This window comes from Nyctereutes procyonoides, unplaced genomic scaffold, assembly GCF_905146905.1.
Source record: "Nyctereutes procyonoides isolate TBG_1078 unplaced genomic scaffold, NYPRO_anot_genome, whole genome shotgun sequence".
NCBI classification, from domain to species: domain Eukaryota; kingdom Metazoa; phylum Chordata; class Mammalia; order Carnivora; family Canidae; genus Nyctereutes; species Nyctereutes procyonoides.
Window position 1 is genome coordinate 24,260,659 of NW_026575047.1, and position 24,193 is coordinate 24,284,851.

Sequence of the window (24,193 nt, forward strand, 5' to 3'; positions counted from 1 at the left end):
CAGCTCCACTGAGCTTTGTTAGGGAACTATATTTATACTTTGTGCTTCTTAGGTAAACGCTGGGCAAAATCAAGTGTTTGTGTTAGCTCAGGTGTTTTAACACAGTGAATCGTTCTACTTTCCTGCCAAAGTTAAAAGCCTTAAAAATCATCACATTTTTCTGGGCAGAAGCTTTGTATAGGTTCCAAAAGAAGGTAGCTTGAGTTGTTTTCAAAGAGAGAATGTTGATTTCTGCCCTCTGTGTACCTGTGATGAACTCTACCTTCAAGGAGGAAATGGCTGAGATAACTAAAGAAAGTGTCATCGTTTTCTTTTGTTAAGAACACGTTTGTAAATCATCCTTTAAAATGCACGGTGGGCATTAAACAACTTCTGGTGCATTGCTGGGACTACCAGATCAGTTTTTATGCTGAGTTTGGTCTTCTAGGGATCCCATACCCTGGCCCTTATGTCTTCCCAGCAATATTCCTCTTGCAGCTTCCTCTTCTAAAAAACTACTGCTATTTGGCACCTCACACAAGGGAGCCCACACTACTCCCTCAGCTGCCAAATCCTTCTCATCCTGTTTTTCTGATGCACTCTGAAGCTTCGTTATTATGTTTCTGCACCCCTTCCTGGCCATTCTTGAGCAGAGATCGCCTCCCCTTAAGGTCCCCAGGGGATTATTTGTAGTCCTCCACCCTTCCACTTCTCTGAAGAACTAATGTGCAATGGCATGAATCATGGTGAGAGAGATTTAATGCCACAGGAAGTGGAAATTCACATAGCCGGCCTCCAAATCTTATCAGGGCTCCAGGATCTCAGAGACGCTTGAATGATTCATGAACAGAAAGTGGCTGGTGAATGAATTTTTGAGAAAACCATCACACATACCCAAGACTTATCTCACCAGCTCACTCCCCTCCGCACGGGGGTTAGACGAGCATTTTAGTAGTTTAACAGTTTAACAGAGAGTAAACCATCTGTAGCTGTGCCCATTCTGGCACTGTTCCAGAATGTAGAGAAAGATTGTCCTAATTTTAATAGCATCTTCCTTCAATCTTACAGTTTTTCCCCCTCTGAGGAAAAAGAAAATACTTTTTTAGAAACAACTTCTTGACATATAAATGGCTAACAGATACATGAAAAATGATCAACATCACTCATCACAGGGAAATGCAAATCAAAACTACAGTGAGATATCATCTCGCACCTGTCAGAATGGCTAAAATTAACATCAGGAAACAACCAATGTTGTCAAGGATGTAGAAAAAGGAGAACCCTCTTATGCTGTTGGTGGGAATGCTAGCTGGTACAGCCACTCTGAAAAACAGTATGGAGGTTCCTCAAAAAGTTAAAAATAGGCCTACTCCAAGACCCAACAATTGCACTGCTAGATATTTATCCAAAGGATACAAACATAGTGATTTGAAGGGGCACATGCACCCCAATGTTTATAGCAGCAATGTCTACAATAGTCAAAATATGGAAAGAGCCCAGATGTCTATCAACAGATGAATGGATAAAGAACGTGTGTGTGTGTGTGTGTGTGTGTGTGTGTGTGTATACACACACACACATATATATATACACACACATATATACACATATATAGATATATATATACACTGTATATATATATATATACACATACACAATGGAATATTACTCAGCCATTTAAAGAAAAAAATGAAGTCTTGCCATTTGCAATGATGTGGATGGAACTGGAGGGTATTATGCTAAGCAGAATAAATCAGTCAGAGAAAGACATATGCCATATAATTTCACTCAGATGTGGAATTTAAGAAACAAAATTGATGAACATAGGAGAAGGAGAGGGCAAATAAAATAATATAAACAGAGACAGAGGCAAACCATAAGAGACTCTTAACTATATAGAACAAACTGAGGGTCAATGTAAGGTGGTAGGGGGGTAAGGAGTGACTGGGTGATGTGCATTAAGAAGAGCACTTGCTGTAATGCCAACTGGGTATCATATGCAAGTGATGAATCATACCCCTGAAACTAATACTACACTATATGTTAAGTAACTTGAATTTAAATAAAATCTTTAAAGAAAAAAAAGGCAGAATAATGTCTTTTTCACCATTCAAAACCTCCAAGAATTTATCACCAGAAGACTACAAAACAATTAAAGAAAGTCTTCAGGCAGAGCAAAATGTTACCAGATGGAAAAATGGATCTATTCAAGGGAATAAAAAACACAGGAAATGGTAAATACATGGGTAAGTGCATAAGGTATTTTTAAATATTTAAATATCTTTGAAATAGTTAAATATTTAAATATCTTTGTTTTATAAATTATAATGTATGTGCTGTTTATAACATAGGTATGACAACAATAACACAAAGGAAAGCAGAGGAGAAATAAAGAATACCACTGTAAAAATAAAATATAATAATAATAATAAGCAATTTCTTTATTACACTTAATATTGCACTGGGTCAGGAACTTCTCTACCCCCAACTTCATTTCCCTCTCCCATTTTGGTTTTTAGTTTCCTCTTTTTCTTCTTTTCTTTCAAGGAAACAAAAAAGGAAGAATAACTTCTAAAGTAGGTACCCTTGGGGATTCAAATTCTGGTGCCAACTTTTTCAGAGACCAAGAATGAGAAACAACCAGGGCAACTTAGCTCATTTGGTTAAAGATATGGTACTTGGGAGGCAAGAGAGTCTATGTGGCTCATGCACACATCTCTCTGGTTCCTTCCTTCCATTTCAGAGGTCTGTGCTCTGAGTTATCCTTTGAGCAGAAGGAATCCAAAAGGATGAGGAGTGGAGGCTCATTGAGTAACAAGAGCACTCCAAAGGTGCAAAGCTCATTGACAAATGTCAAGAAACTTCATCATATAAAATACAGGAAGGCGCAGAATGGTTAGGGACATTCAACATATTCAGTGACATGCACAATTTGTTGAACTTGAAATATTTAATTTTTAGACAATTTTACAAAGGTGTTACCTGATCTGAAATGATAGATGGTATGATTTATACCTGTCTTTCAACTCTCCTAAATTAGTAAGTCTTGCAAGAAAGTAATGTGCATGAATTCATTAAATATTATTATGTTTTATATTGAGAGAATTTTTTTTATATTGAGAGAATTTATAATAAATGTAGTAAGTTACAATGAAAGCCCAAAAGACTCTGTAATTTTAGAAGCCACTATTTTGGGACTGTCAAATCTTAAAATATAAGGAAATGAATTTGTGTTAGGCATTTAGACTCCCTTTCTTTCAAAACATCTTCCAATAGCTACTGATTTACCCCAATATCCTAACTTTTTGATATTTAAAATGTTCTGCAAAGATAATTACTACGTAGGATGATCTCCTTTGAGAATTGCAATGTACTAAAACACACAAATATTATAATGCATGTAATACTTGCCTTCTGGTGATGAAAGAAAACAAAGGCATTTTAGATTTGTAGTAAACCTTCTGATAGTCACTTAACCCATTCTTCTTCCAGCTGTTTGAACTTAGAGGAAATACTTCAATAAATTTAGGTTTAAATATCTAAATATGGAGAACATAATAACATCTGCCCTGAAGGGCTCTTATAAGAATCAAATGACTTAATCCATATAAAGCCCTTTAGCACAGAAACAGGTAGTAAATATGGGTAAAGATTATTTATTGTTATTATTCCACATCCACTCATTCATTCAACTTATTATTCATTAATGCAATTTCCTGAGTTCAGTGAAAACATAAAAGAATAGTAAAATAACTATTTGCTTCCATGGAGTCCCAATTCAGTATGGGAGACAGCTGTGTTTAAAGCCAATCCCAGTAGTGTCAACCAATCCTAGTGGTTGTATGGGTCAAGTGCCATGAAGCATTTATTTCACCTGCCACATGAGGAAGAAAGTTTGCCTAAGGAAACTCATAGAAGCTAGATCTTGGAGGGATGAATGGATTAGGGGATGAATAAAAAGGAAGACAGACGAAAGCAGGCATGGAGAGGTGAACTATTTTGAAATTATAGTCTTCTGTAGTTTGAATGTAGGATGCATTGGATGTACCTGTAGGTCAGGCACAGACACTACACCATCCTTCATCTTGTGCGGTATTTTAAGACTGTACCAATTAATCCCATAGGAAATGAGGAACCTAGAGAACAATGAGGGGTTTTGAAAAAGGGGGATTCTACATCTACATAAGTGTATGTAGGAGAGTGATTTCTGGCTTTATTAGGAAGAATAAATTTGAAAGATAACAAGTAGAGACAGTGAGACTGAACACTCCTGATAAAATTATTTTGGCCAGAAGTTAGAAGAAAGAGGTGGAGATGCAGATAATGGGATGGTGAGAGGGACCTCGTGGAGAATAATAGAGTTACCATTAATTCAGGTGAATTTTGATATGAAGAGAAAGAGCAAAGGGAGTTATACAGTATGATGAAGAGCTTGAAGCTCAGCTGGGTTAAATGATTTTTCCAAGGTCAAATGTCTTATAAGAATTATAACTTACTCCTCTTAAGCTTTCTTACTCTTGAGACTACAAGGTCCTTCCCCCACAGTGTCTGCTGCTTCTCTTTGGGCCATGAAGATCACATGTGAAATCAAACCCAATTATGTAAATTTGCCCTCCTTGGTTCCTAGGATATATTGTTAGTGTTTAAAATAAAGCTGGTCTCTCTCTACTTCTGGTTTACAGCACACACCACAAAGGAAACAAGAGCAGTGGTAAGCTCTGCTCTTCTCAGCTCCACTATGTCATGCACATTTAATTAGGAGCCAAAATAGAAATGCATATTTAGCTCCTTATTCAGCAAGAACTGGAAAGCCACCAGATTATAGGCACAGCCGAATACAACGATTGACGTTTTGACAAAGCCTCCTTTCAGAAATGAACACTCAAGAATGATGAGTCAGGCAAATTACCCACTAATTGCTGACCAGTTTTTAACTGGGTCAGCCCCAAATAAGGACGTAAATTGAACTGGATGTAACAAATGCTTGTTACTTGGTTTGGTTCGGATGGACTCCGCAGAATTGGGGTTAGATGACAAGAAACATTTTGGGCTAGATCGTGACGCAAGTTTAATGACTCAAGTTATTCAAGGAAGAAACATTTGTAACATAAGGCATTATTCTAGGAACATTAAATATTTCTCTCACTATGTGTACATTAGTTTTCTATCTGTCTATAAAATTTACCACTAACTTTGCAGCTTAAAACAACATAAATATATTATTTCATGGTCTCCATAGTTAAGATTGCAGCTAACACATGTGCAGAGCATGTCCTCTGCTCAGTGTCTCAATAGGCTGAAATCAGAGTATTGGCTGGGGGTCTTCCAAGTTCAATGACTGTCGGTAAAATTCAGTTCCTTTTGACTACATAACTGAGGCCCTTGGCTTCCAGAAGCCAATTGCTATTCCCTGTCAAGTAGTCCTCTTCATAATATGATAGTCATAATCTTTAAAACCAAAAAGTAAGAATCTATGCTGCTTCAAATATAAATTTTCCCCCCTCTGACTGCTTGATCATTCTTTACAGGGCTCATCTTCTTAGGTCAGGCTAACCCAGGATATCAGTCCTTTTGATTAAATTAGAATCAACTGTTTACCAGCCTTAATGTCATCTGCAAAGCATCCTTACCATTCTCATATAAGGTAACTAATCATTGGAGGGACATTAATCATATTTCTGGTCCTTTCCACTCTCAAAGAAATACTCAAAACTTATGCCAGAGGAAAGAAATCTTGCAGTTCATTCAGAGGCCTGCCTGCCACAATAGATTTGTCAGTATATACCTCCAAAAGGTCCTAAACTAATGATGAATAGATGCAGATGTGGACTAGTCGAAAGAAGCAGGATATGGATTCTAATCCTTACCATGGTACCAACAATATAAGTTCTCAAGTTCTTCTCCTAAAAAATGAAGTTATTAACAATAAAAATGCCTTAGTGTCATAGGATTTAATGATTATATTTTAAAAAAAAAAGAAGAAAGAAAATTCTCGTCACACAGTGAATGCTCAAAAAGAGTTGGTGAATAAATTACCCTCTTGTAATCTCTGGCTGAAATCTCATTCAGGAAAGCAGAAATGAGATGTTTGAAGAGTACAGGAATAGAAGATCAATTGAAATATAGCCTTAATGCAACAATAAGTATGAAACTAAAAATAGCTAATACTTATTGAGAATTCACTATATGAAAAAAAGAGAATTCACTATATGGTAAGAGGAATGACTATTATTACATGATTATATAAACATACATTATTTTTAATTTACTTGAGAGCCTATATTGCTATAGTTACTGGTCAAATATGGAAACTGAGAAAGTAAATGGTAGAGAGAAGACTCAAACTGACACATTTGGCTTCAAAGTTCACAGTCTTTTCACTATAACAATCTTCGAATTAGGATTAGTCAGGATGTCTTAAGTGGCACAGAGTTTGGCAAATCTGAAGTGAATATTCAGAGACCCAGAAACATAGGCAAAAAGTCATCATCTTCAGTAGCTTGCCAAAGTTAGCCTATTTTGAGTTGTCTTTTTTCTTTTAAAGATTTTATTTATTTATTCATGACAGACATAGAAAGAGAGAGAGGGGCAGAGACACAGGCAGAGGGAGAAGCAGGCTCCATGCTGGGAGCCTGAGGTGGGACTCAATCCCAGGGCTCCAGGATCATGCCCTGGGCTAAAGGCAGGCGCTAAACCACTGAGCCACCCAGGGATCCCCTATTTTGAGTTTTCTTACCTTGAGAAAGTAAAGGCAAGATAAAAGCTCTATTAATGTGGCTTTATACCCTACACATATCCACAGAAGAAGCTAGTCACAGAAGATAGTTTTTCCACACTGTGTATAGGCAATGGACTAGTTATCTACTGCTTTGCAATGAATTAACACAAACAGTGACTTAACACATGTTTATTATCTCACGTTTCTATGGGTCAGGAAAATGGACATGGATTAGCTGGGTCTTCTGTTTAAAAGTCTTTCACAAGGGATCCCTGGGTGGCGCAGTGGTTTGGCGCCTGCCTTTGGCCCAGGGCGCGATCCTGGAGACCCGGGATCGAATCCCACGTCGGGCTCCTGGTGCATGGAGCCTGCTTCTCCCTCTGCCTATATCTCTGCCTCTCTCTCTCTCTGTGACTATCATAAATAAATAAATAAAAAAAAAATTTAAAAAAAAAAAAAAAAGTCTTTCACAAGACTGTAATTAAGATGGTGCTCAGGGATAGGATTTCTTTTTTTAAAATTTTTTTAAATTTTTATTTTATGATAGTCACAGAGAGATAGAGAGAGAGAGAGAGAGGCAGAGACACAGGCAGAGGGAGAAGCAGGCTCCATGCACTGGGAGCCCGATGTGGGATTTGATCCCGGATCTCCAGGATCGCGCCCTGGGCCAAAGGCAGGTGCCAAACCGCTGCGCCACCCAAGGATCCCAGGGATAGGATTTCATCTGAAGGCATGAATGGGGAAGGATCTGCTTCCAAACTTGTGTAATTTGGGGGGGTATTCATTTCTTCATGGGCTATAAGACTAAGGAAAGTTTCTCATGGGCTCCTGGGATGAAAGATCAAGTTCATCGGATACCCGGGTGGCTCAGTGGTTGAGCATCTGTCTTTGGCTCAGGGAATGATCCTGGGGTCCTGAGATCAAGTCCTACATCAGGCTCTCTGCCGGGAGCCTTCTTCCCCCTCTGCCTATGTCTCTGTGCTCTCTCTGTGTCTCTTATGAATAAATAAATAAAATCTTAAAAAAAAAAAACTTCATTGATTGTTGGCTGGAAACCACCATCAGTTCTTTTCCTTACAGACCAGTTGCATCCCAATCTAGAAAAGTCTGACCTTACAAGAATTCACAATAAGAGAGAATTCAGATGACTCCAGGAATTGCTCCCTCTAATACAATTTATCTTGGCAAACTTTGATTCCTAATTAGTACAGGAAAAAAACAACAACAACAAACAAACATACAAACACATGCTTTTGGAGACAAAAAAGATCTTTTGATATTCACTAATCATATCACCTTGGGGGAGGCTTACTCATCCGTTCTTTGTTCCATTCTCTGTAAGGTGGGACAAACGAAAATTGTATTGGAAGACATTGAGGGATACAATATGTTTAACTTCCAGTATAAAAGCTCAAGAACTGATGAGTATTGGTTATAATTGTTGTTATTTAAGACTCAGCTCAATACAATGATTTTGGGGTCTACTTTGACCACTGCAGATGATTTGCTGCTTTCACAAATTTCTATTATAGCACAGATTAAAGGATATTTATCTACCTCTTTTATGAAATTATTACCAGTAAACTTGAGAAATGTCAGCTTTGCCCCCCACATCCCAATAAGCAGCTTGAAACAAACTATAGATATTTAGTAACTTTATTTAATTTTGATTTTGATGAGAAGAGGGATTTAGAACCAGGTAATCACTGGATCTCCTATAACATTTGATTTGAAATATTAAAATATAAAAATAAATCTTCTTTGTGGTCATTAAGAGCATTAAGGGGTGATCATTTAAAGCCTCTCCAGATAAGATTTTGTCTTTCTTGAAGTTTTTTGCTCAGTTTTCCCTGAAGTGGAGACTTATTTCTTGCACCTTGCAAAACGGGCTTTAGAGAAAGCCCTGCTCATGAAAATGGCAAGAGCTGATATTTATGTTCCTCTAAGGATAATTTCCCCAATTGTCTTACTGCATTTTCCAAATTATGGGTATTTTAGGAAAATCTTTTGATTTGATCTTTTTCTAGGCCATGTCCATCAGTTCTTTGCCAAATTTATTTATTCCTGAAAATGTTTTCCATGTTCTGGACTGAGAACAACTTATTTTCTCCCTATTCCTGTGAGAACACATTATAGATTCAATATGCAGTTTAAGTTTAAAGCACTCAGCATTAAGTGCTCCTTGCTAATTTTATTCTAGACAGTAGCAAATTGCAAGGCCCCATGCAGACCCTTATAGAAACAAAATGCATTTTGCGGTAATAGATGGCATTTCTTTTAAAAACAAGTATTGAAAATGCAATTGCGCTGGTAATATATTGAAATAAAAATTCCATCCATTTCCCCATTTTAAGGTGTTTTGGGTAAAAATCTCTACCATGAGACTAAAAGGCAAGATGCTAATTTTTACTGAATAAATAGGTCATGATGCATGAATAGAGATTCACACCTTTTGAAATCTATCATTGCATCACACGCTATCCATCTCTAAGTAGTAGACTACTGAAACCCAATGAGATAAAAGTCTATATATACAACATATTAATCAAATCACCACTTGTTTCCACTGTTGTGGTCTTTTCCAACTTGTTTCTAAATGTGAAATATCCTTGGGCACCTGAGTGGCTCAGTTGGTAAAGCATCTGACTTTAGCTCAGGTCGTGATCTTAGGGTCCTGGGATGAAGCCCAGTGTCTGGTTCCCTGGGGAGTCTGCTTCTCCCTCTCCTTCTGCCCCTCTCCCCACTCATGAGCTCGCTCTGTCTCTCTCAAATAAGTAAAATAAAAATCTTTTTAAAAATGTGAAATATCTTCTGCTCTTCTGTTGTGTATCCTGTACTCTGACTTCAGTCTTCCTTCTCAAACAAAACAAGAACAAAAAAATTACATTTTCCTTCTTGGAAAACAAGAACATCTACAATGAAACATAACTGGATAACCACACATAATCTCTTGACTTGCAGATTCCTTCACATATAAGCATTCAGTATTTCCAGCACTATTAAGCTCATTAAAAACTAAAACAACAACCACAACAAAAAATGTTGGTATTTCTTCAAGTACTTGCTTGGTTTTCTTTACATACTGGGTTTGATATTTGGTTGTTCTTAAAACTTCTGATTTCCCCTTCCCTTTCAAATGAAAACACAAATACCAATGATATAATGATCACTTCCTTAACTCAAGCCCCGTAAAAATTCCTCTGCGGGTATATCTATTTGGCAAATCAAATGATATTCTAGATGTTTTAATCAAAAGTGCAAAGAATTACAATTATGATAAGCTGTAAATAACTACATATTGAAATGATTGTGTCACTTTAAAAAATTTGTCGAGTCAAATAAAAATTCTGTAGATTTTAATACTCACCATCATAAATTTTGCAAATACACAAAAGCATCAACTTCCTGTAATTGGGTCATAGGTGATTGGGACCAACCGACTGTGAACAACCAAGAAGATTAGACATTTCTGAAAATCTGCTTGAAAGCATCAGAAAGGAAACCAGGGCGTGAATATTTATGAGAAAAAGCAAACTTAAATGTGAAACTGGCTTTTTACAGCCTCTTGCCCCCTAATGGCAACAGATGAATTCCATAAAAAGCAGCTGAAATATTGAGAAGCCAGGCAGGAATTTTGACAGCCTCATAGAGCCACAGAGGAAGTAGAGAGAGGCTGGGATACTTTGAGCTCTGGTTTTTGGATCCAAAGAGGCTACACCCCAGTACTAACCATGAAGCTCACAGCAGCTCACACAGAAGTGAAGCCCAACTGTGATTCGTGCCGTCTCTAAATTAGATTATGTTAATACTGGACTTCCTAAATCAGCCAGCAGTCAGCTGCCATAAAAAAGGCAAAGTGTCCCTGGAGGAAGGTAGCCACATGCCAGACCTCAGACTATCTCTAAAGTATCTGTGTAGAGATACAGCCTTTAAGAACAGTTATATGAAGAGAGGGGGGGAAAACATGGAAAAATAAGAAAATCAAAAGACCATATATACTTATAAGATAGTCTGACAAGTTAAATCACAAACTTGAAGAATTAGTTCCCAAACAGATTAGATGAGGATTAGAAACAAATTAGATAGAGTTGAAAGATAAATATATAGCAGAGGGTGGAAGACAAGTCAAAAGAAAATATTTAGACTAATTATAGAGACAAATAAATACAGGAAAGATCATAAAAGATACATAGAATGGGAGGCAGGGGGTTTCTAAAGCATGTGATATGATCTTCCAGAAGGAAGACCAAGACAGAATGGGAAGAAGCAGCATTAAGCAATTTCTGCTCTGAATTTTCTAAAATTGATGAACTATATCAAGATTATCTTAGATTCATGAGGTAGTAGCAAAATAGCTGAGCAGAATATTGAAACAAAATAAAGACAACATGAACAAGAAATCCCCAATTAGCCGTATCATAATGAAATTGCTTAAAAAGAAAAAAGACATATTACCTCAAAAGGACAAAATTATGACCAGCAACCAATCTTCAGAGATAAAGCAGAGAACAGTGGAATGTTATATATGAGTTGCTGGTAATAAATAGCCACTGACCTGGATGTCCATATTCAGGAACATCTTAAAAGTAAGTAAATAAAGATGAAATGAAAATATTTTCAGGCTAACAGGCAATAAAGGAGTTGGTTGCCATCAGGCCTAAAATGAAAAAAAAAAAAAAAAAAAGAAAGAAAGAAAAAGAAAAGAAAGAAATGCCAAAGGATTCAGAGTCAAAATGACCTGAATGAGAAGGAGACGCAGGAAAGTCCTGAGAACAAGGAAAGGAAATATGTGGGAACATCTAAATTAACAGGGACCTCACAGTAAATTAATAATGATGATAAAAGCAATTGTGATCTTCTAAATCTCTCAGTAGAATTAAAAGACAGATGCACATATAATTCAGGGGGTTCTTGAAATTAAAGTATTCTACGTTTCTTATATTTCTTGCAATGTGTTATTTTTATGAAACTTTAATAAGTCAAAGATGCATGGAGTAATTTTTCAGGTAATTACTAAAGGAAAATGGAAAACACACTAATACATTCAGGAAAGAAGCGAAACAACAAAATCATTGAATCTAAAAATAACATATTTAAATAGAGAAATACAAGCTTGTGGAACATCTAGAAAACAAATGCAGTTTTAACTCAAACACCTCTTACAGACACTAAAATAAGTGAATTAAGTGTAAAGCAAATCACATAATTCTAATTCCCCCATACATACCTACAGCTTAGAAGAACAACAATAGGAATATAGACAGCTTGAATCAAATGCAATGCATGTACCTTGCTAGATCACAAAAGAAGACTTTATGAAGTATTTTTTCAGACAATTGAAAAAAAATTAATGTGGAATATATATCAGATAATTTGAAAAACTATTTTTGTGACATGTGGCTCATGGCACTCAGGTTATGTAAGAAAAAGCTGTGCTTTTTAAAGATATATCCTGAGTCTAGAGGATAAAACATGAGATCTGAATTTTAGCTTTTCAAGTACAAAAAGAGGAAAAAGAATAAATTAGAAAAATATTTCAAAACCTTGATAATTTTTGATCAGGGTAATGCAAGTGGTAAAATTTATTAAACTGGTATTTTATTATTGCTTATGCTTAAACTTTTCCTGTTAATTTTTTAAAAGGTACACCCAAATAAAAGCATGAAAGAAAAAAAAGAAAAAAGCGAACATAGGTCAGGTGCCCAAATACCCTTCCAGTTATATATATCTATATATATATATATAGATATATATATATATATTATATGTATATACATATATGGGTGTATATATATATTTATATCTAATAAGCTCTCTAAGAAGGATCTGTGATTGTAAAAAATTAGTAAAATGCTTATAGCATTTTATGTTATGTTATTATGTTATGTTATTATAGCGTAACTCAGTAACTTCTCAGATTCTTACTGAAGTAACTTCTCAAGGATGTGCCTAAGGGAAAAGGCAACTAAATCTAAAAGGAAAGACAAAATTTAAAAAGAATGAATAACCACATAACTTGGTAAATTCAAGAAGTTAAAAATAGAAAAGCATTAAAAAGAATAAAAATGAAGAGTAACAAGGGCAAGAAAGTATAAAAAGGTATGAAATGAAAAACAGATTGGAAAGTAATTAAGCAGCAATCAAAATTGTTCATTAATTAAATAGCAAGGCCCAAACTGTTTATTAAATATTTGAACTGGTGAAACAGGTACAAAGTATATACCAGGTTTATGTATTAAAAAGAATATCTCTCGTTCATTCCTATTTTCTGGGAGTCCACAAGCAAATACAGGCTTAATGTGTTATTTGCATAAATGGTAGTAGCATTCTTCCTCTGTCTGGTCTTCTTTCTTTCTTTCTTTCTTTCTTTCTTTCTTTCTTTCTTTCTTTCTCTTTCTTTTTTTCTTTCTTCTTTCTTTCTTTCTTTCTTTTTCTTTCTTTCTTTCTTTCTTTCTTTCTCCTTCCTTCCTTCCTTCCTTCCTTCCTTCCTTCCTTCCTTTCCTTTTTTTTTTTTTAAGATTTACTTATCCATTTTAGAAAGAGAGAGAGAGAGAGCAGGAGCAGGAGCAGGAGCAGGGGGAGGATCAGAGAGAGAGAAAGAGAATCTCAAGCCAATTCCCCACTGAAGGTGGAGCCCCACATGAAGCTCGATCTCAGGACCCTGAGATGACCCCAAGAGAGAAATCAAGAGTCAGATGCTTAACTGACTTAGCTACCCAGGTGCCCCTGGACTCTTGTTTCTTTTCACTTGGAAAAAATTAAAATTACAGAGATTTGTCTTACTTAAACTTAAAAAAAGGTTTCCACCTTATTTTAAAGCTGTATTATATTGCATCACATTTGTGTGCCATATTTTATTTCACTAGCTCCTAGTTGAGGAAAAATAATTTTGTTTCTCCATCCATCTAGTTGCTCTTCTAGGTATGTAGATATCTACAGGGTATATTCCTGGCATACAACTGTTCAGAGGATAGGTATCAACATTTAGAATTTTGATTAGTTTTTCTAGAGCAATTTTCACTGTTTACTGGGTGTATCAACATACTCATTAACACTGTATTTCTATCCACTCTCAACACCATTAATGACAAACATTTCAATATTACCAACCTGATTGTGAAAATTACACCAGCAGTGTTCTCTTCATGAGTCAGGATGAAAATGTTTTCACATGTTTAGAAACCATTTGTGTTTTTCTGGGCACTGTTTGTATTTTTGTGCCCATTTTTTTCTACTGGGTATTGGTCTTGTCTTATTTCTTTGTGACTGCTTATTACATATTAAAGAAATTGGTCTGTACTTCAACTCAACTATGCAGACATGACTGTATTTCTTTTCTTTCTCAGTTTGTCATTTGAGTTTTAATATTTTATGTTTTTTATGTGATGTATAATTTTCTGTTTTATTATGTATAGTTTAAATTATAGCTTTTTTCTCTTACAACTTTTAGGATTTTTGTTATTTTTTTCCACTTCAAACACTTTTTAAATCTAATACTCTTTAGAACATTTATGGTTTCTTTTAAAATCTAATTCAAATCTTTTTTGTTGAGTGTGAAGTAAAGAATCCAATTTAAAAACTTTTCAGATGGCTACCCAGTTGTCTCAACAACAAGTTTTGGATAATCTATCCTTTCACCACTGATTTGAAATGACACTAATCTTATATACTAAATTTTCATAAGTATTAGATCTGTGCCTGGATTTTTTCTATCATTTCATTGATCTGTGTCTATTCATGTAATGGCAATCCACTATTATCTCTGTAGCTCTATTTTTATCTTTTTTTAAGATTTATTAATTTATTTGAGAGAGAGAGAGAGAGAGAGAGAGAGAGAGAGAGAGAGAACACAGAGATGGGCAGAAAGAAGAGAGGAGCAGACTCTGCCAAGCTAAGCATGGAGCCTGATGCAGGGCTGGGTCTCACTACCCTGAGGTCATGACCTGAGCTGAAATCAAGAGTGGAACGCTTAACCAAATAAGCCACCCAGGCACCCCTCTGTAGCTTTATGACAAATCGTAATTAGTAGATACTCCCTCATTATTTTTTAAATATTTTTCCTTACTATTGATAGTTGCTTAATTATTCCATTTGAACTTAGGAAGAGATTTATTTCATCTGTACAAAATCTTGATAGTATTCCTATCAGGGCACAAAAAATGCATAATTTTTTAATGAGAATTGAAGTCTTTAAGATGCTGTGTTCCTATATTCAAAAACAGTTTTGCCTTTCTATTCTGCTGAAATATTTTTTGTGTCCTTAAGAGACACTTAAATATTTATTTACATAGACCATACACAACACTTTGTTACTATTATAAGTGGAAACTTTTATAATATGCACATATTATTTTTATTATAATATCATAATTTATATATGTTGTATTATATAGTGCTAATTTTTTTAACTCTACAGCTAAGATGTAAAGAATATGTCTAAAACTTAGAAAATATAAAGTGTCCTTATTTTTTACAATTTTTATTTATTGGAGTTCAATTTGCCAACATGTAGCATAACACCCAGTGCTCATCCTGCCAAGTTCCCCCCTCAGTGCCCATCACCCAGTCTTCTTAACCCCCCTCCCACCTCCCTTTCCACTACGCCTTGTTCGTTTCCCAGAGTTAGGTGTCTCTCATGTTTTGTCACCCTCACTGATATTTTCACTCATTTTCTCTCCTTTCCCCTTTATTCCCTTTCACTAATTTTTATATTCCCCAAATGAATGAGACCATATAATGTTTGTCCTTCTCCAACTGACTTATTTCACTCAACATAATACCCTCCAATTCCATCCACGTCGAAGCAAATGGTGGGTATTTGTCGTTTCTAATGGCTGAGTAATACTCCATTGTATACATAGACCACATCTTCTTTATCCATTCATCCTTTGATGAAAGTGCCCTTATTTTATATTTTGATTTTCAAAGTTTATATTAAGGACTTTTGCAGTAACTTACTGTTATAACTTTGGTATGAATCGGTTACAGAACACATATCCTAGTGCCAGATCACCAGTCAAGAGAAGGAGGCAAGATGCAGATGAAGAAGTAGATGTTAATCTGAATAGATCAAATTTCCCTGAAACTGCCTTGGAGTATGCATATTATATGCAAAGGAATCAGAACTCAGCCCAAATTCTAACCAACAGGACCAAGTCTGAAAAAGAAAAGAATGATTGATTTCTCATAATACTGACAGAGTCTTGTGAGCATTTGTGATCTACTCCATGGATTTGCCAAAAAGGGTGGTTGCTGGGAGTGAAGATAATGTACATAGGTGAGCCTGATAGCTAGCCTGATCAAGGCTATTAATAATAATAACATACACAAATTCAGTCTAATCCCATATTATTATTCCATCCTATCCCATCCCAACCATCCCATCTCATCCCTTCCCATATACATACATACCCAGCACATTACAGATTCTGGCATCAATTTCCTTATAAGGAAAACTAAGAAGCAAGAACTCTTCTAGAATGAGTTGGGTATATTTTTCAGATGTTGTAGACACCGTTAGAGCCCTACATGTATTCACTGTCCTTTTCACTGTTCTCATGTTCAGTTATAACTGATGGTATTTGCATGTGCTCCTGAAACCCCCATCTTTTCCCCTAAATTGCAACAAGCCAATCTGCATCTAGATGAACATTTGGAAAAATTCATAACTGAAAGGAGCAGTCATTACCAATGCCTTTTATGAGTTGATGTGCAGATATTCTAGCTTCTTCATCCCTTGGGAAGAAATAATTCTTAGGTACACCAATTTGTGGCGTTTCCTAGTGAAATTACACTTCACTGGCCCACTGTGATAGCTGGATTAATGACACATTCTTTATCAGTCACCTTAGACTGCCATAAGAAAATAGCACAGATATGGCTTGAACAGTAGTCATTTGTTTTCCCCTAATTCTGGAGACAAGAAGTCCAAAATCGAGGTGCCAGCAGGGTTGGTTTCTGGTGAGATCTCTCCCCCTGGCTTGCAGATTGTCACCTTATTGCTGTGTCCTTACATTGTTTTGCTCTGTGCATGTACAGATTGAGAGAGACAGAGACAGAGAGAGATCGAGAGAGATCTGGTGTCTCTTCCTCCTCTTAAAATGTTGCCAGTCTTATCAGATTAGGGCCCCACCCTTACAACCTAATTTAAGCTTAATTACATCCCTAAAGGCCCTATCTTCAAATATAGTCACATTAGGGGTAGGGCTTGGCCTTATGAATTTTGGGGGTATGCAATTCACTTCATAACTCATCCATTAGTAGCTGTTCTCCTTTCCCTGTATCACATTCTGATCTCCAAGACTCCTCACTAAAAAGATAACAAACAAAAAACCCCAAAAACCTACTTTCATTAAAAATATTCTTTAAGGATGTTTATGGAAGAACTAAGCTAAGACATGGGTCATAAATGATTAAAACTCTTTCTAGGGTCAAGGCAAGGGTCTGGTCATAGGAAAAATGTAAGAAACAAAAGTTCATATATGAGTTACTGGACACAAGATTTCTTGTTTTAATCTGTCTTGTTTTCTATCTGTAGGTATGTCTATCTATTTTTCTATCATCTTTCTATCTTTACAGGGTTACTTTTGCAAACATCAAAGCCACACAGAATTCTCCAGGATAGTTCCCTTCAAAAAGATTCTTTGTAAATAAATTATAGGCAGGAGGCTGAAGCTTCCAACTGTTATTAAGACTCTATTCAGAGTAAAATTTGATTTTTTTTTTTTCTGTTTTGATGACAGCATCTCAGCAGGGTTCCAAGGCACTGGTTTTTGCAGAGCCAAATCATTATTCAGGAGTCAGATTGATTTTGAAGGCACACCAAGAATCCTCAACTCTGAGCCGTGGCATATCTCACTCCAATTAGGAGGAGTAAGGAGGGCTTATTTCCCTCATGGCCATGCAGTGATGGAATTACTCCAGGAGTAGAGGAAGGGAGAAGATGGAAGTCCAATGTACTGATGATGAATTTCTGAGAAAATGCTCTTCATGAATCTTACATATGAAACTGAACAGTGACATGTCTAATTAGTGCCTTATGACTGGAAATGAAATGAAAGGTGTCGTTCACATGAATCTTTTTAGGACACCCTGAGGTCATGAGGTTACTAACTTTTTGTGGTGAACTTGGTTGGGAAATCTGTGAGCTAAGCGTCTGAAGACAAAAATCTAAGGCTGCATCTTCTGCCAATTAGTGGCCTGACTACATGGTACCATCTTCTTGGGCTTCAATTTCCTTGTATGTAATTGAGACTAACTCTTCAAGCAACTGGAAGAGATAACCTATGAGGTGCTCAGAGAAAAAGAGAATAATTTTAAAAAGATCTTTAAATGGAAACTGCAGGAAATGACCTAGTGCTAAAATTGCTAATGATGCTATCTATGTGTATTACTATTTAATGTTTGAAAACTAGTTTTGAGAAAGATAATACTTTCAATGGTGACATTCCCAAACATGTATATTCTCAACTTACTCATGAGAAAACTTCAGGCAAACCTGTGTTGAGGGGCACTTTACAAAATAACTGACCTGTACTTTTCAAAACATCTTAAAGTCATGAAAAACTGAGGAACTGTCACAGGTAGAGGAAGCCCAGGGGATACAATAACTAAATTCCATTAAGATCCTTCAAATAGAGGGGCATTTGGGTGGCTTAGTCAGTTAAGTGGCTGAGTCTTGATTTCAGCTCTAGTGATGATCTCAGGGTTGTGAGATCGAGCCTGCTTAAGATTTTCTCTCTCCCTCTCCCTCTGCCCCTTCCTTTGCCCTCCCTCTCTGTGTCTTGTCTGTCTCTGAATGTATTCTGCAAAACTACTTGGAAATATCTTGGTTTCTGATAATAATCCTTAAATAACTACTAACAAAAGCAAGAAAATAATTTATACCCTGCATTATTTTCTCCATGTGTATTGCCCATTAAACAGATCCTAGATGGACATATTTATATATACATTAATAAAGTAATTCACTTGGGTATTCTTCATTGATTATCTTGGATCACACTTATGTGGGCATAGCATTTTTATCATCATCATCACACTCAGTATCATCAGATCTTCAAAATTTCAAAGTTGGAGATGCCACATGAAAATCCATTTTTTCTCTCCAGACCTCAGTTTCTCCTTTTGTAAAATTAATGAGTTTTATTCAAAGCTGTCTGTGTCATTTCTAACATTCCAAAATTATTTACTGTTAAACAATGATTAACATTGCTAAGCATGAGTGCAGAGACATTAATTTGAGCTACTGCTTTAGAGCATCCATAAAATATGTAGTAGATAAGAGAAATAAGGGCAGCAAGAAATGGATAACCTGAGAAATATTGATGATCCCTTTGAAAAGTCTTCATTTTAATTAGAATGTCCTGTTTCAATCTATAATAAATTTAACCTCAGAAGTTCAGTTTTTCAAGTGTTCATGGTTAAGATGGGTCCTATTCAAGACTGTGAAAAGGACAAAAATCTCAACTGGTGTGAAAATTGTTTTGTAGGAATATAAGAAGAAAGGTAAGTGGAAAAATAACAAGTAAAGATGATTGTTTCACTGTTTTGCTTTTTTTTAATTTTTAAGAAAATAGTGAGCATAGGTGAAAAATACAGTTTTAGTTCTCTTTACATTTTCCATAGCCCATCACAGCCTTTTCACTGAATGTAACAACTGAAGATGAAAAAATTTTGAATTATCATGTCAGGACCCACTTTTAAAGCAGTTATGTTTCTGCTCTATATTAAGAACACAGCTGCCTTTTTCTCATGGAAATGAGATTTTCATGTTGTAAAAAAAAATGTCTGGCAACTTTAAAGGAAGAAATACAGAATATTTATAAGTGAATGGTGCTTTTAGAATGGAAATGTTTTTATTAGAAGATAACACACTTTTCAGATATCTGTTCTAAAAATAAAAATTCTGATTTTCAAATCAAAACATGTGTCTCCATGTGTTGGCCACAGTCATGGTGAGAAATTACAATTCCTTCTGTTGACTCTCTATGCCTGAATCATGTAAACATGACCATGATCATAAATAACTTAATTTGTGTTTGCACATGGGATACACATGATTTTGAATATTCATTTCATGTATACTGTATTAAACTATTAGTTTTGCTCAGTGGGTATTTATGAAGATCATTTTGTTCAGCTGAAGAAAAGATTGTTCATAAAAATGAAAATTTGATATTTAAGGTAACACTGAAAAAGTTAGGAGATGAATGCATAAGGATACAAATAAACAAGTCAAATACTGATCGAAGTAAAGGAGAAAAAAAACAGGGAAGTGGGAAAGAGTTACCCTGTGAGTTAGAGCCAAGCTGATTCCCAAGTACATAAAATGCTAGTGGCTGATGCACATATTATTTCTTAAATATACTGTTACTGATTGAAATTTGGTTGGCAGAGTAGAAGGAACATACATTTAAATCAAGGGACTGGCTTTTGAACCAAGTTATGTTGTTAATGAGCTTTGCACTTTACAATTAATCAGAAGATGAGTCATTTTGATGCTCATTCATCCCCAGAAACTTGAAATCCTCTGAATTTTCATCACATAAAGTCTGATCCTGGCTGGATAAAACATAATGATATCTTTAAATTGTAAACATGCATGTTGGTGTAGTGAACATTTAGAAAGTACCATCAACTTACAAAAAATAGTGACATTTATTTATTCAACGTACAGTAACTGACCATCTACCTTATTCCAGGCAACAGTCTAAATCGGAATATAAGTAGTACATAAAACAGCCTGTGCTCTCATAGAGTTTCCATTCTGGCTGGGACGTGACAGACAATGCATACACTAACAAATAGATGTGTCATCGTATAAATTTTATGAAGTAAAATCAAATAGGGCAAGGTAAAACACCAACATAAGAAAATGGTCACACCATTTACTGAATGCTTATGATGCAAAATCATTTCATACAAGTTTGTCTAATACCAATGGTCCCCCAAATTAATGTGATTTCCGTTTTACAGAAGACAGACTAGAATTACATAAGATGTAACTTTATTAAAATTTTGCAGTGCAGAAATGCTAAGTGGAAATTCATACTGGTATCCTGGCTACAGTCCTTGGGTTTTTGTCGTTGTTGCTGTTGTTTGTTTGTTTGTTTTACAACAGTGCTCAATTCCATTGGTCTCACAAGTACCAGGAATAATTTTCCTTCATAGAAAACAATTCCTTGGCCTTTAACCTCATTTGGCTTACAATGACAGCAGGCATTCCAGCAGACACCTGCAAGAAAGCCAAGAAGTGTTTTTTAAAAACACATTCATAAGTCAATACATCTGTACAAGGAAAAGAGCACATGTCCAGAATGGTTAATCTATGCTACAGTCAACAAATATTTAGAAAGTCCCTACTCCAGTACCAGGCACTAATCCAGGCAACTGAGGTGCCCCTGCATACAAATTAACCACTGTTCCTGCCTTTACTCCACATGGCTTCTAGAAGTGGATAATCACAAGGCGACAGGCAAGGAAAAAAAATAGCTTGATGGAATCTCAGATGGGGGAACTGTGTGTAACAGAACACAACATGGGAAGTGTACTTCACCTAAATTTGGGGATCAAGATCATAGGAGTGAAAGTCAACAGAATCTTTCTGTGTATAAATAGTTCAAATACCTTTACATCAATCACTCAGTATTGATTAGCTACCCAGAACTTGTAAGTAATTCTTCTAAAATGTGCAAGGTAATTTAAAGAACACTGCATCAAGTTCCAATAACTATTAACTGGTACTTTCTGGCTGTGACTTTGGGTAAATAATTTATTTTCTCTAAATCATGGGTTCTTAATCTGTTTTATGAGACTAGTAATATATACTCCTACTTCTTTTTAGCATTGTTGAGAGAATGAAATGGGAAAATGGATGTTAAAAAACCTAGTAAGTCATGATATTTATATATGATTATAATTTATCACCAAACTATCTAGTACCATTTGATCAATTTAATATATCTATGAATGGAGAGCAAATTGGTATTAAGTCATTACATGATATGTACCAAATACATGGTATTGAGGGAGAGAGCAATGTGATGTCATTCCAGAGCAGACATTTGGGGGTTGTATCCACGTAGCATGCTTAAGTGGCAATGAGCTAAGAACCACTGAAAAAGTTTATGAAGGCAAGCTGGTTTGGTGTACACCATGTGCCCTGTGCATTTCTTTTCTTCATGTAACTTTCCAGGGCTTTTCTGCTTTACTTCAGGGAAGTTTGCTTGCCTTACTGATGACTATGTCATAGTTAATTAGAAATATGAGCTTTTCCTTTTTCCCATTTGCTAAGTAATGTTTATTAAACTTCCAGACTTTCTTTTGAGGTATGGATGCTGAATCCTGGTGAAAAATACACTATGAATTACGAGTATAAATAGTGTAGAAGAAGTAACCAGACAACCTAATATTTGCTGCATACTTATTATATGCCTAACTGTCTCAGTCAGTTTGGGCTGCTTTAACAACTTACCCTGGACTAGGTGGCTCAAGCAATCAAAATTGACCACTCATAGCTCTGGAAGGTCCAACACCAAGGTGCTGGCAAAATATGTGTTTGGTGAAAGCCCCTTCCTAGTTCATAAGTGGTCATCTTCTCTTGGGCAACCTCTTATGGTGGACAGAGTGAGAAAGCCCTCTGTGGTCTCTCTAATGTGGGCATTAATCCCATTCATGAAGTATCCACTTTCTTGACCTAATTACCTCCAAAGGATTCACTCCCGAATATGATCATATTGGGGTTAGGATTTCAATATATGAGTTTTGGGGGGCACACAAATACTCCATCCATAATACATACCCTCTGTTTTTTTAGTTCGGGTTCCTCTAAAAGCAGACCCCAAGAGAAGGATTTGAGTGAAGAGTAGTTTAATTGGGAGATAATTCTAGGTAATGTACCTATGGGAATATAAAATCAAGAAAAATAAAGAGGAAAAAAAACCTATAAAAGGTATATTGTCAGCAAATTACCATTTTTTTTTTGTTTTTTAGATTTTTTTTTTTTTCATGAGAGATACAGAAAGAGGGACAGAGACACAGGCAGAGGGAGGAGAAGCAGGGTCCATGCAAGGAGCCTGCTGTGGGACTCAATCCCAGGAATCTGGGATCATGCCCTGAGCCAAAGGCAGACACTGAAAGGCTGAGCTACCCAGGTGCCCCAGTGAGTTACTAGTCTAAGGCCTAATTTCCTGGCAAACCTAGAAGATAATACAAACTGTGAATTTGAGGATCATCCTAACCAAGGGAGAGAACATCAGGACATTTAAACGCCAGCTCCCAACAGTCACAATTGAAACCTACTGTTGAGGAAAGGAACATTCAACCTGCCTATTTTCAGGCAGAAAAAGGCTCAGTAGCCAGTTAAACCATCAGGAGATGCACAGCAGGTGATGGTACATGGAAGTTATACCACTGTTCCTGGAAATGTAAGGAAACTGAATTTATCGCTGACAGCATCTTTACATATACTATATGATAACTTTTCATAACTTTGAGCAGTCAGTATTATTATCAGCCCTACTTTATAAATGAGAAAACAGAGATTCAGAGAAGTTAGTTAATTTTCTCTAAGTCACACAGCTAGTCGGCAGGGGAGCTAAGTTCCAAACTCTGAACTACTCCATTCTGAACTACTCTACTCTGAACTGTGTTCCATCTGAACACAGCATTCTGTGATCTTTCATCTATATTGCTTACTTTGGGGTGGGGGGTGGAAAAGTTGACTTTTTCTGGAGAACTTCATTGGGCTAATTGGGAAAAGGTGTAAATCACAATATGTTAATACGCTGCACTAGTTTTCAAAAAAAGATGATGTTAGAAATAACTGCTTCCTAAAGTAAGATAATATAAAGATCTACTTCTTCCTAACACTCTTTGTAATGTTCTTAATATTTGTTGTAGTGTGCCAATGTTATAGTCATGTTTTTTTTTTTAGTCATGTTTTTTTCTGCAAGCATGTGTGTGGGACATTGAGGTAGGGTATGACTTATATGAAAACTTAGGAAAAAATTTATTCTTAAAGCTTGACTTAAAACATCCCAGCGTCTATCCCAAAGATGCTCATGAACATTGTGAATTCAATAAAATCTCTTTTGTTTCAACAAGTTGGATTGGAACTCAATACCAGGTCTCAGGGAAGCTGTGGCTTTTAAGGAGAAGGAAGCATTCAAATAGCAATAGAATATATAGGTCTACAAAATATATGGAGGAGACAGACAGTCATTTCAGGTAATAAAATTTGATGTGAAGATATTTGTGGGAGCAGGAGACTGAAAAGTGCATTCTAAGGATATGAGCAAAACAGTTTTATAGAATGGAATTTATGAGAGATATGGGATTTAAGGTCAAAATGCTATATTGAGGCCAGACTGTGGGACCTTTTCAATGCCAGGCTTAGAAGTTTGAATTTTACCTCACCCCTTAAGACCTAGAGAAGACCTTTGCTTCCATAAATAAAAGCACAGTTTTTACTTTCCTGCAGTCACCAAAGCAGAA